The sequence below is a fragment of the Dermacentor andersoni genome, chromosome 4, assembly GCF_023375885.2.
Source record: "Dermacentor andersoni chromosome 4, qqDerAnde1_hic_scaffold, whole genome shotgun sequence".
NCBI lineage: Eukaryota > Metazoa > Arthropoda > Arachnida > Ixodida > Ixodidae > Dermacentor > Dermacentor andersoni.
In genome coordinates this window covers 170,035,080-170,043,743 of record NC_092817.1, presented here as the reverse complement: position 1 = coordinate 170,043,743, position 8,664 = coordinate 170,035,080, and positions in this window count along the sequence as shown.

Sequence of the window (8,664 nt, the reverse complement as noted above, 5' to 3'; positions counted from 1 at the left end):
ACGCTGTCAATGAACAAAAATATCAAATGCTAGCATAGCTGGACATTGGTCACGTAATTCCGTAATTCTCGTGAGGTAAAGTCAATTTTCAATTGAACTTACTGAAGACTTTTCCCACTTCGTGACACTGTGTAGCAAATACTTTTCTTTATGAAATATCTTACCCGAAAAATGAATGATAACAGTGTTTCTACACGGTTGCCACAATGCTGATGCTTGCTAAGCGTGTTAAACAGAGTTTATACTTACCTAGTTGAAAAAATGCTTGGTTGTCAAAGAAAAACGCATCGCACTCAAAGTTGCCATTGCAATAACCTGCCCGAATCAACAAAAACATATATTGCGATAAACCTTCACTTTCCAAACTTTCCCCAGCTTGCTCTTCACCCTCCCACTGTGTCAACTACTCTATGACTTACCTTTCTGATTCGATAATATTTTCAGTGCTTGGCTATCGACGATGTGAGCCCAGTGCTTTGTAGTGTTTCTTTAGCGTCTTGTTGCATTCATCATTTCCCCAAGTTACCGGTATTTTGCGAGTATTTTATTTCGTTTATGGAACGATAAATTTTAACAGGAAAGCGTTAAGGGCGTCGCACGTGAAAGAAAATCCGGTATCGGCGTCAGCGTCCTGCGCCGGCGTCCCCGTGAGGGAAAATTCTCGTAAGTTATAGCGCATCGCAGGCGTAATGCGAAGACGTGGGATGCTTCCCCAGCTGTGGCCAAGTTGTTTTTTGATCAGCTTTTAGTTCCATTTATTTTGCATTTCCTTAATTCAATTGGTGAGCAGAAATTTCTGGGAAAGATTCTGGGCATGTGCGTATGTTTGACAGCAACAGGTGCTTCTCATTCCGTTGTCCCTTTTCTTCCTTGTCACAATATGCTGAAATGTTTTGTTATCGGCACCGAATGGGACGCAAACGGCGGAGTGCGTTTCCGAAGCGGAAGACAAAAGTTTATTGTGCACCTTCTGCCAGTCATCAGCATTGAGAGGCGAACACACCTGGTTTGACCTCACCGTTCGATGATGCTGGTGCTTCACTGCGACATTCTCTCTTCTATTCCGTTTCCCTTTACTTTGAAAGTGAGAAAACAGAAACACAAAGTAAGCAGATACGAAAATATAGCAGTTTAAGGCCAGCATCATCGCCCAGTGCAGTAAGACTAGCCGAGGACGCCCACACTTGTTTCATTTGTGATTCAGATACGGGCTCCGCTGTTCGCGTTTCGTTTGGTACAGATGGTGCATCTTTAACTAAAGCAATGCGAAACAACACAGATATCTTCCACCTTGATAAGAGTTTTGTTTTACTGTAGACTACGTTTCCGCTAACCTTCTAGTGACGGTGAGGAACACAGTAGAGAGAACCGGGAGTCACGAAACCAATCCTTTATTGAGCGAAACTGTGCCTACAAAACAAGTTTCGCTCAGTCTGAACGACAGCACAAAGCACATGCGTCGATCCTCGGAAAACACATCTGCGACCCAAGCACGTCGGTTCTGCATAAATGTTTACTCGAAGATTCCAGCGTTATCGCATGTGCTCAAGCGCCTTACAGAATCTGGAACACTATTCTCGTCACGCATGCAATCTGATTATACAAGGTTTCACTACAACATATACAGCAGATAAACTCAGCGAGGTTGACCCCGAATGATCTGATAAATCCAAGTACGTCTTGCGTCGAGCGATAACTTAGCATTTGTTAACCGGTGAAACGCGTACACCGAATAAAGGGAAACACTAAATGTGTCATTGCGCCCATCTTAAAAGGTATAGTGCGATTACTATGAGCGCCAGACGAGAGCTAAAAACTAAAGACGTAGGAAAGAAAGAAAAATAACGAAATTACAGAGTCCGTTACCTATGGGCCTGAGCTTGACTTGACTATGAGCCTTACTTAAGGGCCTGAGCGGCGCCGCTGTGATTGTATGCCGCCCGGCACTATATCGAAATTACGTGCCCATATTCAGTTAATTTTCTTGTAGAGCGTGTAATAACATCGAATTAGCTTTTCACTCAGTTCATGTCCGCTCATAGGTGTGCAAATCCAAACGTGGTCGCCACGATGGTGTTCCGCAAAGCGTCGCCGAAGATTATAGCGTCGGCTGTCCGTCCATCGCTGGTGCTTGATGCATATAGACGAGCGAGTTGTCTCGATTCCTCGGCGCGCCGCACAAATCTAGCATCGCCGATACTTTCTTCAGTGATGATGTGTGGTAGCGAGGCGTTTATGCCCGCAGGTATGATCCTTTCCCTGAACTAGCTTGAACGTCGCGATCTCGATTGATTCTTTCACTGCTGTGTTGTTAGCGCAGGTTAGGCACGCAAGGGTGGCACCGCAGGATTTGCGTTCGACCTAGGTGCAACGTTCCAGACATCTTTATCAGGTGCCAAACGACTTTCTACAGACCTCAGTGCCAAGAATTACATTGAGAAGACAGCCAGGTGGTAGAACACAGCAACTTGATTCTTGTAAGCTGATTGAGCATATAGAGTTGTTGCCGTCATCGGAATGTAAAGATAGCTTCATAAACAAATGCATGGGAAGCGTCATTATGACTGTAGCATGGTAAAGAACTAATTACCGCAGTTCCCGGCAACCTATTTCCACCATAATTAGTCTACCGTGGATCACAAGCCCCGGAAAATGAGCTTCAGGGAGGCAGTGTATTTGGTGTCGTCAAGCTTATTGTACGCCCCCAATAATGTGGAAGTCATTGAAGTGAAGAGTCTCGTTGACAGTGGAGCTTCGGTATCAATTATCAACAAGACTCGAGTGGATGCCGGTCGTCTGCACGCTGGCAGAACATTGCGTGTCCAAGCCTACGATGGGTCAGTGCCCATGCATAGTGAATGGATAACGCTGGCTATTGAATTTCAAGGGCATGCTATTACCAGTGACGTATCGGCAATTCCCAATGTCGCCTACGATTTTCTTATGTTCCGTCCAGACATGAAAAAACTTAAGATAAATCTCTATTGGGAGGGCAAAGTAATGGCCGAAGACACGATAAGAACAGAAGATCCTGGTGAAGAACCTAGAGTATCAAGGCAAATTTTCTACCAGGAAGACATCAAGACTAAGTAACCAGAGCGTACCCTCCCGCAATGAAATCACATAATGTTCCTTTCGAGCTCGCAAATAAAGCAGTGGTTCGTAGAACCCCCTATAATATGTTCGGAGATAAAAAGGTGTGGCTGAAAAATGAGTTGCAAGAAATGTTGGACGCAGGTATCATCCGGCCTTCTGTATCCCCATTTGCTTCTCCTATAAATATAGCATCAAAAGGAGACGGGACATTCCGCCTCTGCACAGACTAGCGGGCTCTAAATCGTCAAACTGAATTGATACCTTATCGAATGCCGAGAATTGACATAATTGATGAAACTGGTGGTTGCCATTGTTTTTCACGAATAGATCTCTGCAAGGGCTTTTGCCAGATTCCACTAAGTGCAGAAACGAAAAATTACACCGCGTTCATAACCCCATTTGACTTGTTTGAGTACAACCGCCTACCATTTGGTTGGAAAAACTCCACTGCCTTGTTTCAGAAGATTATGACGGATATTCTGAAACCTTAGCTGGGCATATTTTGCAATGTGTACATCAACCACAACATCATCTACTCAAAGACAAAGGAACAACAACGTAGTCATCGTTCAAAAGTTCTTCACGCTCTCTGTCTTGCCCAACTCAAAGTGAACTTCAAGGAAAGTGCGTTCTTTCAAGATACCGTAGTATTTCTTGGCAGGGTGTTTGATGGACACACTAAAAGCACTAAGGAAGAATCGGTAGAGAGAATCTCCAAGCTGGTAAGGCCTTATGACGTGCACTCCTTGCGTGTTTTTCTTGGCCTAGCTGGGCACTTCCAGGCGTTTATCAAAGATAAGGCACTGAGAACCAGGTGCCTCACGCGTTTAACTCAGAAAGACGTGCTTTTTCAATGGGACGAGAAGTGCGAAGCTGTCGATTTTGAGCTTGTAAAACTGGTATCGTCGGACCCCATCTTGCGAATACCGCACTGTTCTCTGCCTTTCGTGCTGAACACGGACGCATCACATTATGCTACCGCTGCAGCTCTATAACAGGAACCCTCCAAACAAGCTGATCAAGCCAAACATTACATTGTGGGGTACTACATCTATACCCTGAAACCCGCCGAAATCATTTGCTGTACCACCGAAAACGAAGCTCTGGCCGCCTTAAAAGCTGTGCAATATTTTCGTACTTACCTGGAAGGTGCCAAAGTCATACTTTTCACTGACCATCAAGCACTGACTCAACTTCTGAGCATGGCCCAACCAAGAGGCCGCATTGCTTGATGGGCGAACTATCTGCAACAATTTGATTTCGTAATTTCGCACCGTCCGGCCCCACTCCTCACTGACGCTGACGCAGTTTCAAGATTACTTGTACCCGAATCAAGCAAGCATCCAGAGACAATCAATCACATTAAGCTGTGGGAAGGTACAAAAGAGCTCAAGTTCATCAATGAAATGTATCACGTACCACCAACTATGATTCCAAGGATTATTTATCTATACCACGACACTCCTGAGTCGGGCGGACATGATGGCTTCTGGATCACTTATAAGAAATTGCTCATGAGATTCACATGGCCGGGAATGAAAAACGACATCAGCCATTACATCCGCACATGCCACCCCTGCCAGGTGAACAAAGTTAAATTCAAGCAATTCACAGACGTTATGACAAACCCTGAATATTCAAGCGTGCCGTTTGAAGTAAATGAGGACTTCGCGGAGCTCAAAAAGAAGGTGGAAGGAGTCAAGGGAACGCAAGATTTCTTGATTTCCATAGAGGAGTGCACAAGGACTATTGTGGCTAAAGCTGGTAAAGAAGACGCAAACAGCGTGATAGATCTCCTCAAGGCTGAATGTTTTAAACATAAAGACGCTCGTCTGCGACAACGGGCCGGCTTTCCGGAGTGCCCAATTATCAAAGTGGGCACAGGAGCACGGCATAATGATGAAGTTCTTCTCCCTACCACCCGGCAGCAAAGGGCCCAGCGGAGTGTGCCATACGAGACATCAAACAGTATCTTAGGATGTATCCAGACATTGCCGGTGGCTGGAAGTGCTGTCTCGAGGCCGCTCTGAAACGTCACAACAGATCGTACACCACTAGTTTAGGCTGCAGCCCTGTCATGGATATCGGGGCCGTGCGGATGTTGGAAGAGATGGAGTCGGGAGACACAGGAGAGCACCGCAAACAGATTTTACTGAGAACAAACCCAAAATAAAACATACTCAACACTCAGTTAACTCCACGCAACACTCCTAAGGAATGCAACGCCATAAAGAGCAATCGGCACCTTTGTCACCCAATTAATGGCGACTAACTATGTCCTAATTGCTGGCAACGTCAGTCCTTAGCGCGTTTCGCGTGAAAGTCCGGCAACCCTGGCCTATGGCTGTGCGCTAACAAAAATGAACGCCCTTGCAAAGTTCTGTCGTCGCACGTTAATCCCAGTACGATGCGCGTCGGCTCTTGGTCCCAGTCGGTGCTCCTGCCGAGTCCGCAAGCTTTGTTGCCTTGGTATCGGCCGGCTAGCTCCTCCGTCTCGTATGTCGGCGTCCCGAACTATGTCGGTGACGCAACACTCCGGCCTCCTTGGCTAGGCTTAACGCTGGGTTCCACCGCTACTTCTCCGAGTGCCGACGAGATGCCCCGTGGTCTATCGTACGTGTTGGTCCGCCTCTGAAGGGGGATTCTTCCTAGAGTGCCCGGCACCACCGTAAGAGGACACAGAAGGTCCAAGGAGCCTCACTCGAACGTCGCCGAAGTCAACGGCCGCACCCCGGATCGCCAGCGTCACGGACTTCGCCGAACCTCCATGGCTCTCGTCGCCAGTGCGAAGCTGACGCTCCAACCTTCTTGGCCCAGAGTCACGTCGATAATTCCAGCTCAGCGCCGCTTCTCTCCCGACCACGGCTCGGGTCACGCGCCACGAGAGCTCGTGCCATTCGGACCGATCGAATAGAGCCAGTGGCAGTTCTCACGTTTGACTATTTCCGATCATGAAACTTGTTCTGTACGCTTCACGTGAATGTCGAAACGGGTATCGCGACACGCTCGCTGAGAAAGTTTCAGTATACCTTTATTTCATGCGCCAATGTTATAAGTCGCTTCATAAGCAACTTCCAGCGACCTATAAACTCCAGCATTACCTAGAGTATGCCGAAGTTAATACGGTTTACAACAGTGGCATGAAGCTACGTGCGAAATTTTCGAAATATCTCAATATAGCATGTTATGCTTACATTTATATTTTTTAAGATCATACATTTACCTTAGCCTCTTAACGCGCCTAAAGTCATTTGATTGCATAATAATTCAGGCTGCTTTTGTTAAACATCTCTATATCACATAGCTTTCCGCATATAAGCAACACCGCATAATTTCTATTAGAGCGCCGCATAAACTTGTAGCGCATAAAGTGAACATTGCGAGGTGTACGTACTATCTGCCACCTGAGGATGTTTACAAGGTAAATATTGTCTTTGACGTCGAGTGCAAAAAAATACAGAAAAACCACAGTTTCGCTCGACAGGTGAAGCATTGATCGCGATAGCAAAGTATAAGACAGCTACACGTAGTAAGGTTAGCCATTTTACTAGTTGAGTAAACTGCTGTAAACGTACGCTTTCCAAATAAACTAACGAGCCCGTTGTCACGCGCGCACAGGCAAATACGATCCCATCTTACACGATGACCGCGTACACTCGCTGTCACAACGACGGGGAGAGAAAACGCGGCAGCAGCGGCGAGCGAATACCCCCTTCGTGCTGCCTCTCGCTTCAACACGAACCGGGCGCGCCAGAAGATAGCGCACACGAAGCCACCAGTTGTCTGCGATCGGCTAGTCTTCGAACCCAGCGCAAATCGCGTAGAAGATAGGGAGCACGCGAGCGTGCTCAACTCCTGGAGCTGGAGGGTAAAGGGAGACGTGCACTAAGTTGCCCCCACCACCCCCGCCCCCCCCCCCCCTAGCATGGGTGCATCTCGCAGTTCCGACCCCTGTGTGTGTGAGAAGATGGCGTAAAGCCTCTCCGCCTTCGTACCTTGTCAGCGCGGGAAGAAACGATCGCATTAAGCAATCATCTTTCACGGCTCACCCTCGCAAGCTTTCGCTCGCAGGTATAGCGCAGGGCGCGCGGCCGAGATGTTATCGCACTTGGACTTTATAGGGAACATCACGACAACGCCGACGCACATGGTGTCGACGGCAGAAGAAATTCGCTTGGAGTGTTCATAAGGCGCACCTTACGTCATCATTCGTGCGCGGGTGCACTGCGCTTCAAGCTGATTTGATCCGTGACCCCCTTTGCCTGTTGACACCCGCCTTTTGGGTGCGTCAAACTATGTTCGCCATTAAAACCCTGACTTGCCCACTTTTGTATTTATGCTAAACTGTGCGTTTCATTTTTAAGCTTGCTGTCATAACACCTGAGCCTACCTCTATGTGACGTCATGAATTTCAAAGCATTTTCTCCATTTGGGGTTTTTCTGGGTTATTATAAGGTCTTAAACCTTCTTAAGTTCAAAATATAATGCCTTCAAAACGCGATGTAGTGCAAATTTGCTCAGAAAAAGTTCCTTAGGCCCATGGAGACGCCGTCAAGGTTCATGAAGTCACGATGGTCTGGCGTGCGAATAGGAGCGTAGCGTCGCCACCTGTCACTTTCTTTTTTTTTTCCTGGCTTACCAAGCTTCTTCTTATGGTAGGAGTGGCGTTTTTGTTGTTCTGAAGGGGTAACTTACTAATACACGTTGAATTAGTTATCTCCTCAGTATGCCATTAAAGTCTGTCATGCAGGCCCGTAGACTTTAGGAACTTGAACACTATAAATGTAGTCCTTTTCAGAGTTACTTAAGGAGCACGCCCGTAGGATTTTTCGGTATAAAAGCAATCGATTGCCCCTACTCTCCAGCTCTGTATACATCTCTTGCCTCTGGCCACGACCGGCTTCGTGCGTGAACATTACTCTGAGCGAGTACGCGAGGGTCTGCGCATCTTTAGAAAAAAAAAAAAGCACGATCGCTGGGCTCATTTGCGAAATTTAGCATCGACTAACCGGCACCGTGGTTTAATCGAACTATTATATTTAGGGGACGATTGTAGCCACTTGATGTTGCATAAATTATACTTCTCCCCACAAAAAATCTCTGAATTTCACTGACAAGTTTATCTTGTCGAACATTAGTTGCACCAGGTTCTATCATGTTTCTGTATTGTAAAGTATGCTTTACACACTTTTCTTCGAAATGTATGAAGTATTCTTAGTACTCTAATGCGAAAATATTCCATTTAGTCAGGTTAGCTTGAGAGTATTTCTCTGTCACGCACTTTCAAATTTGCGGAGATTGCTCAGAAAACATCAGTTTGTCAGCATATGAACAAAAATACCATGATTTCTTAAAACAAGCGCAAGAAAAACTATAAGCAATTCATTGCGCGTTTTCACGTACCCTTCTGCCCCACTTCGTTTTTCTGGTGGTCGTGCCTAACCTGTTTGTCGCGAAGATGAACAGGTCAGCAGAGACGTGGGAGTGAGGGAGCTGTATTCATAAGATATCGAGGCATTCTTGCGCGAGATTTGAAACAGCGTCACAGCTAGACAGGCCATCTGCATC